The sequence below is a fragment of the Polyergus mexicanus genome, unplaced genomic scaffold (assembly GCF_030449975.1).
Source record: "Polyergus mexicanus isolate NDT 795.1 unplaced genomic scaffold, iyPolMexi1.0 SCAF_11, whole genome shotgun sequence".
Classification (NCBI taxonomy): domain Eukaryota; kingdom Metazoa; phylum Arthropoda; class Insecta; order Hymenoptera; family Formicidae; genus Polyergus; species Polyergus mexicanus.
The window spans coordinates 5901135-5908943 of NW_027223331.1; positions in this window are offsets into that span (position 1 = coordinate 5901135).

The window sequence follows — 7809 nt, forward strand, 5'->3', positions numbered from 1 at the left end:
AACTCACTTACTGACACGTAACTAAGTCGTTCCGAACGAACAAAACTTGCGTACATAGCGATTTTAACAATGTATGCCGTGAAGCGGTTCTTCTCAATTTCCTTGATGTTGCACAAGAACTTTCGACAAATCTCACTTACTGACACGTAACTAAGACGTTCCGAACGAACAAAACTTGCGTACATAGCGATTTTAACAATGTATGCCGTGAAGCGGTTCTTCTCAATTTCCTTGATGTTGCACAAGAATTTTAGACAAATCTCACTTACTGACACGTAACTAAGACGTTCCGAACAATCAAAACTTGCGTACATAACGGTCTCAGCTTTGTGCGCCGAAAAACGTATATCCTCAATTTTTTTAACGTTGTACAAGAATTTTAAACAAATTCACTAATTGACACGTAACTAAGCAGTTCCGAACGAACAAAACTTGCGTACATAGCGATTTTAACAATGTACGCCGTAAAGCGGTTCTTCTCAATTTCCTTAATGTTGTACAAGAATTTTCGATTAAACTCACTTACTGACACGTAACTAAGACGTTAAGAACGAACAAAGCTTGCGTACATAGCGATTTTAACAATGTATGCCGAGAAGCGGTTAATCTCAATTTCCTTGATGTTGCACAAGAACTTTCCACAAATCTCACATACTGACACGTAACTAAGACGTTCCGAACGAACAAAACTTGCGTACATAGCGATTTTAACAATGTATGCCGTGAAGCGGTTCTTCTCAATTTCCTTGGTGTTGCACAAGAATTTTAGACAAATCTCACTTACTGACACGTAACTAAGACGTTCCGAACGATCAAAACTTGCGTACATAACGATCTCAGCTTTGTGCGCATAAAAATGTATATCCTCAATTTCTTTAACGTTGTACAAGAATTTTAGACAAATCTCATTTACTGTCACGTAACTAAAACGTTCCGAACGAACAAAACTTGCGTACATAGCGATTTTAACAATGTACGCCGTGAAGCGGTTCTTCTCAATTTCCTTAATGTTGTACAAGAATTTTCGACTAAACTCACTTACTGACACGTAACTAAGACGTTAAGAACGAACAAAGCTTGCGTACATAGCGATTTTAACAATGTATGCCGAGAAGCGGTTAATCTCAATTTCCTTGATGTTGCACAAGAATTTTCGACGAAACTCATTTACTGACAGGTAACTAAGACGTTCGGAACGAACAAAACTTGCGTACATAGCGGTTTTAACAATGTATTTCGTGAAGCGGTTCTTCTCAATTTCCTTGATGTTGCACAAGAATTTTAGACAAATCTCATTTACTGTCACGTAACTAAAACGTTCCGAAAGAACAAAACTTGCGTACATAGCGGTTTTAACAATGTATGCCGTGAAGCGGTTCTTCTCAATTTCCTTGATGTTGCACAAGAATTTTCGACAAATCTCACTTACTGACACGTAACTAAGACGTTCCGAACGAACAAAACTTGCGTACATAGTGATCTCAGCTTTGTGCGCAGAAAAACGTATATCCTCAATTTCTTAACGTTGTACAAGAATTTTCGACTAAACTCACTTACTGACACGTAACTAAGACGTTCCGAACGAACAAAACTTGCGTACATAGCGATTTTAACAATGTATGCCGTGAAGCGGTTCTTCTCAATTTCCTTGATGTTGCACAAGAACTTTCGACAAATCTCACTTACTGACACGTAACTAAGACGTTCCGAACGAACAAAACTTGCGTACATAGCGATTTTAACAATGTATGCCGTGAAGCGGTTCTTCTCAATTTCCTTGATGTTGCACAAGAATTTTAGACAAATCTCACTTACTGACACGTAACTAAGACGTTCCGAACAATCAAAACTTGCGTACATAACGGTCTCAGCTTTGTGCGCCGAAAAACGTATATCCTCAATTTTTTTAACGTTGTACAAGAATTTTAAACAAATTCACTAATTGACACGTAACTAAGCAGTTCCGAACGAACAAAACTTGCGTACATAGCGATTTTAACAATGTATGCCGTGAAGCGTTTCTTCTCAATTTCCTTGATGTTGCACAAGAATTTTCGACAAATCTCACTTACTGACACGTAACTAAGACGTTCCGAACGACCAAAACTTGCGTACATAGTGATCTCAGCTTTGTGCGCAGAAAAATGTATATCCTCAATTTCTTTAACGTTGTACAAAAATTTTCGACTAAACTCACTTACTGACACGTAACTAAGACGTTCCGAACGAACAAAACTTGCGTACATAGCGATTTTAACAATGTATGCCGTGAAGCGGTTCTTCTCAATTTCCTTGATGTTGCACAAGAATTTTAGACAAATCTCACTTACTGACACGTAACTAAGACGTTCCGAACGATCAAAACTTGTGTACATAACGATCTCAGCTTTGTGCGCAGAAAAACGTATATCCACAATTTTTTTAACGTTGTACAAGAATTTTAGACAAATCTCACTTATTGACACGTAACTAAGCCGTTCCGAACGAACAAAACTTGCGTACATAGCGATTTTAACAATGTATGCCGTGAAGCGGTTCTTCTCAATTTCCTTGATGTTGCACAAGAATTTTCGACAAATCTCACTTACTGACACGTAACTAAGACGTTCCGAACGAACAAAACTTGCGTACATAGTGATCTCAGCTTTGTGCGCAGAAAAACGTATATCCTCAATTTCTTAACGTTGTACAAGAATTTTCGACTAAACTCACTTACTGACACGTAACTAAGACGTTCCGAACGAACAAAACTTGCGTACATAGCGATTTTAACAATGTATGCCGTGAAGCGGTTCTTCTCAATTTCCTTGATGTTGCACAAGAACTTTCGACAAATCTCACTTACTGACACGTAACTAAGACGTTCCGAACGAACAAAACTTGCGTACATAGCGATTTTAACAATGTTTGCCGTGAAGCGGTTCTTCTCAATTTCCTTGATGTTGCACAAGAATTTTAGACAAATCTCACTTACTGACACGTAACTAAGACGTTCCGAACAATCAAAACTTGCGTACATAACGGTCTCAGCTTTGTGCGCCGAAAAACGTATATCCTCAATTTTTTTAACGTTGTACAAGAATTTTAAACAAATTCACTAATTGACACGTAACTAAGCAGTTCCGAACGAACAAAACTTGCGTACATAGCGATTTTAACAATGTACGCCGTAAAGCGGTTCTTCTCAATTTCCTTAATGTTGTACAAGAATTTTCGATTAAACTCACTTACTGACACGTAACTAAGACGTTAAGAACGAACAAAGCTTGCGTACATAGCGATTTTAACAATGTATGCCGAGAAGCGGTTAATCTCAATTTCCTTGATGTTGCACAAGAACTTTCCACAAATCTCACATACTGACACGTAACTAAGACGTTCCGAACGAACAAAACTTGCGTACATAGCGATTTTAACAATGTATGCCGTGAAGCGGTTCTTCTCAATTTCCTTGGTGTTGCACAAGAATTTCAGACAAATCTCACTTACTGACACGTAACTAAGACGTTCCGAACGATCAAAACTTGCGTACATAACGATCTCAGCTTTGTGCGCATAAAAATGTATATCCTCAATTTCTTTAACGTTGTACAAGAATTTTAGACAAATCACATTTACTGTCACGTAACTAAAACGTTCCGAACGAACAAAACTTGCGTACATAGCGATTTTAACAATGTACGCCGTGAAGCAGTTCTTCTCAATTTCCTTAATGTTGTACAAGAATTTTCGACTAAACTCACTTACTGACACGTAACTAAGACGTTAAGAACGAACAAAGCTTGCGTACATAGCGATTTTAACAATGTATGCCGAGAAGCGGTTAATCTCAATTTCCTTGATGTTGCACAAGAATTTTCGACGAAACTCATTTACTGACAGGTAACTAAGACGTTCGGAACGAACAAAACTTGCGTACATAGCGGTTTTAACAATGTATTTCGTGAAGCGGTTCTTCTCAATTTCCTTGATGTTGCACAAGAATTTTAGACAAATCTCATTTACTGTCACGTAACTAAAACGTTCCGAAAGAACAAAACTTGCGTACATAGCGGTTTTAACAATGTATGCCGTGAAGCGGTTCTTCTCAATTTCCTTGATGTTGCACAAGAATTTTCGACAAATCTCACTTACTGACACGTAACTAAGACGTTCCGAACGAACAAAACTTGCGTACATAGTGATCTCAGCTTTGTGCGCAGAAAAACGTATATCCTCAATTTCTTAACGTTGTACAAGAATTTTCGACTAAACTCACTTACTGACACGTAACTAAGACGTTCCGAACGAACAAAACTTGCGTACATAGCGATTTTAACAATGTATGCCGTGAAGCGGTTCTTCTCAATTTCCTTGATGTTGCACAAGAACTTTCGACAAATCTCACTTACTGACACGTAACTAAGACGTTCCGAACGACTAAAACTTGCGTACATAGTGATCTCATCTTTGTGCGCAGAAAAACGTATATCCTCAATTTCTTTAACGTTGTACAAGAATTTTCGACTAAACTCACTTACTGACACGTAACTAAGACGTTCCGAACGACCAAAACTTGCGTACATAGCGATTTTAACAATGTATGCCGTGAAGCGGTACTTCTCAATTTCCTTGATGTTGCACAAGAACTTTCGACAAATCTCACTTACTGACACGTAACTAAGACGTTCCGAACGATCAAAACTTGCGTACATAACGATCTCAGCTTTGTGCGCAGAAAAACGTATATCCTCAATTTTTTTAACGTTGTACAAGAATTTTAGACAAATCTCATTTACTGTCACGTAACTAAAACGTTCCGAACGAACAAAACTTGCGTACATAGCGATTTTAACTATGTACGCCGTGAAGCGGTTCTTCTCAATTTCCTTAATGTTGTACAAGAATTTTCGACTAAACTCACTTACTGACACGTAACTAAGACGTTAAGAACGAACAAAGCTTGCGTACATAGCGATTTTAACAATGTATGCCGAGAAGCGGTTAATCTCAATTTCCTTGATGTTGCACAAGAATTTTCGACGAAACTCATTTACTGACAGGTAACTAAGACGTTCGGAACGAACAAAACTTGCGTACATAGCGGTTTTAACAATGTATTTCGTGAAGCGGTTCTTCTCAATTTCCTTGATGTTGCACAAGAATTTTAGACAAATCTCATTTACTGTCACGTAACTAAAACGTTCCGAATGAACAAAACTTGCGTACATAGCGGTTTTAACAATGTATGCCGTGAAGCGGTTCTTCTCAATTTCCTTGATGTTGCACAAGAATTTTCGACAAATCTCACTTACTGACACGTAACTAAGACGTTCCGAACGACTAAAACTTGCGTACATAGTGATCTCATCTTTGTGCGCAGAAAAACGTATATCCTCAATTTCTTTAACGTTGTACAAGAATTTTCGACTAAACTCACTTACTGACACGTAACTAAGACGTTCCGAACGACCAAAACTTGCGTACATAGCGATTTTAACAATGTATGCCGTGAAGCGGTACTTCTCAATTTCCTTGATGTTGCACAAGAACTTTCGACAAATCTCACTTACTGACACGTAACTAAGACGTTCCGAACGAACAAAACTTGCGTACATAGTGATCTCAGCTTTGTGTGCAGAAAAACGTATATCCTCAATTACTTAACGTTGTACAAGAATTTTCGACTAAACTCACTTACTGACACGTAACTAAGACGTTCCGAACGAACAAAACTTGCGTACATAGCGATTTTATCAATGTATGCCGTGAAGCGTTTCTTCTCAATTTCCTTGATGTTGCACAAGAATTTTCGACAAATCTCACTTACTGACACGTAACTAAGACGTTCCGAACGACCAAAACTTGCGTACATAGTGATCTCAGCTTTGTGCGCAGAAAAATGTATATCCTCAATTTCTTTAACGTTGTACAAAAATTTTCGACTAAACTCACTTACTGACACGTAACTAAGACGTTCCGAACGAACAAAACTTGCGTACATAGCGATTTTAACAATGTATGCCGTGAAGCGGTTCTTCTCAATTTCCTTGATGTTGCACAAGAATTTTAGACAAATCTCACTTACTGACACGTAACTAAGACGTTCCGAACGATCAAAACTTGTGTACATAACGATCTCAGCTTTGTGCGCAGAAAAACGTATATCCTCAATTTTTTTAACGTTGTACAAGAATTTTAGACAAATCTCACTTATTGACACGTAACTAAGCCGTTCCGAACGAACAAAACTTGCGTACATAGCGATTTTAACAATGTATGCCGTGAAGCGGTTCTTCTCAATTTCCTTGGTGTTGCACAAGAATTTTAGACAAATCTCACTTACTGACACGTAACTAAGACGTTCCGAACGATCAAAACTTGCGTACATAACGATCTCAGCTTTGTGCGCAGAAAAACGTATATCATCAATTTTTTTAACGTTGTACATGAATTTTAGACAAATCTCACTTATTGACACGTAACTAAGCAGTTCCGAACGAACAAAACTTGCGTACATAGCGATTTTAGCAATGTATACCGTGAAGCGGTTCTTCTCAATTTCCTTGATGTTGCACAAGAATTTGCGACAAATCTCACTTACTGACACGTAACTAAGACGTTCCGAACGAACAAAACTTGCGTACATAGCGATTTTAACAATGTATGCCGTGAAGCGGCTCTTCTCAATTTCCTTGATGTTGCTCAAGAATTTTAGACAAATCTCATTTACTGTCACGTAACTAAAACGTTCCGAACGAACAAAACTTGCGTACATAGCGGTTTTAACAATGTATGCCGTGAAGCGGTTCTTCTCAATTTCCTTGATGTTGCACAAGAATTTTCGACAAATCTCACTTACTGACACGTAACTAAGACGTTCCGAACGAACAAAACTTGCGTACATAGTGATCTCAGCTTTGTGCGCAGAAAAACGTATATCCTCAATTTCTTAACGTTGTACAAGAATTTTCGACTAAACTCACTTACTGACACGTAACTAAGACGTTCCGAACGAACAAAACTTGCGTACATAGCGATTTTAACAATGTATGCCGTGAAGCGGTTCTTCTCAATTTCCTTGACGTTGCACAAGAACTTTCGACAAATCTCACTTACTGACACGTAACTAAGACGTTCCGAACGAACAAAACTTGCGTACATAGCGATTTTAACAATGTATGCCGTGAAGCGGTTCTTCTCAATTTCCTTGATGTTGCACAAGAATTTTAGACAAATCTCACTTACTGACACGTAACTAAGACGTTCCGAACAATCAAAACTTGCGTACATAACGATCTCAGCTTTGTGCGCCGAAAAACGTATATCCTCAATTTTTTTAACGTTGTACAAGAATTTTAGACAAATTCACTAATTGACACGTAACTAAGCAGTTCCGAACGAACAAAACTTGCGTACATAGCGATTTTAACAATGTACGCCGTAAAGCGGTTCTTCTCAATTTCCTTAATGTTGTACAAGAATTTTCGATTAAACTCACTTACTGACACGTAACTAAGACGTTAAGAACGAACAAAGCTTGCGTACATAGCGATTTTAACAATGTATGCCGAGAAGCGGTTAATCTCAATTTCCTTGATGTTGCACAAGAACTTTCCACAAATCTCACATACTGACACGTAACTAAGACGTTCCGAACGAACAAAACTTGCGTACATAGCGATTTTAACAATGTATGCCGTGAAGCGGTTCTTCTCAATTTCCTTGGTGTTGCACAAGAATTTTAGACAAATCTCACTTACTGACACGTAACTAAGACGTTCCGAACGATCAAAACTTGCGTACATAACGATCTCAGCTTTGTGCGCA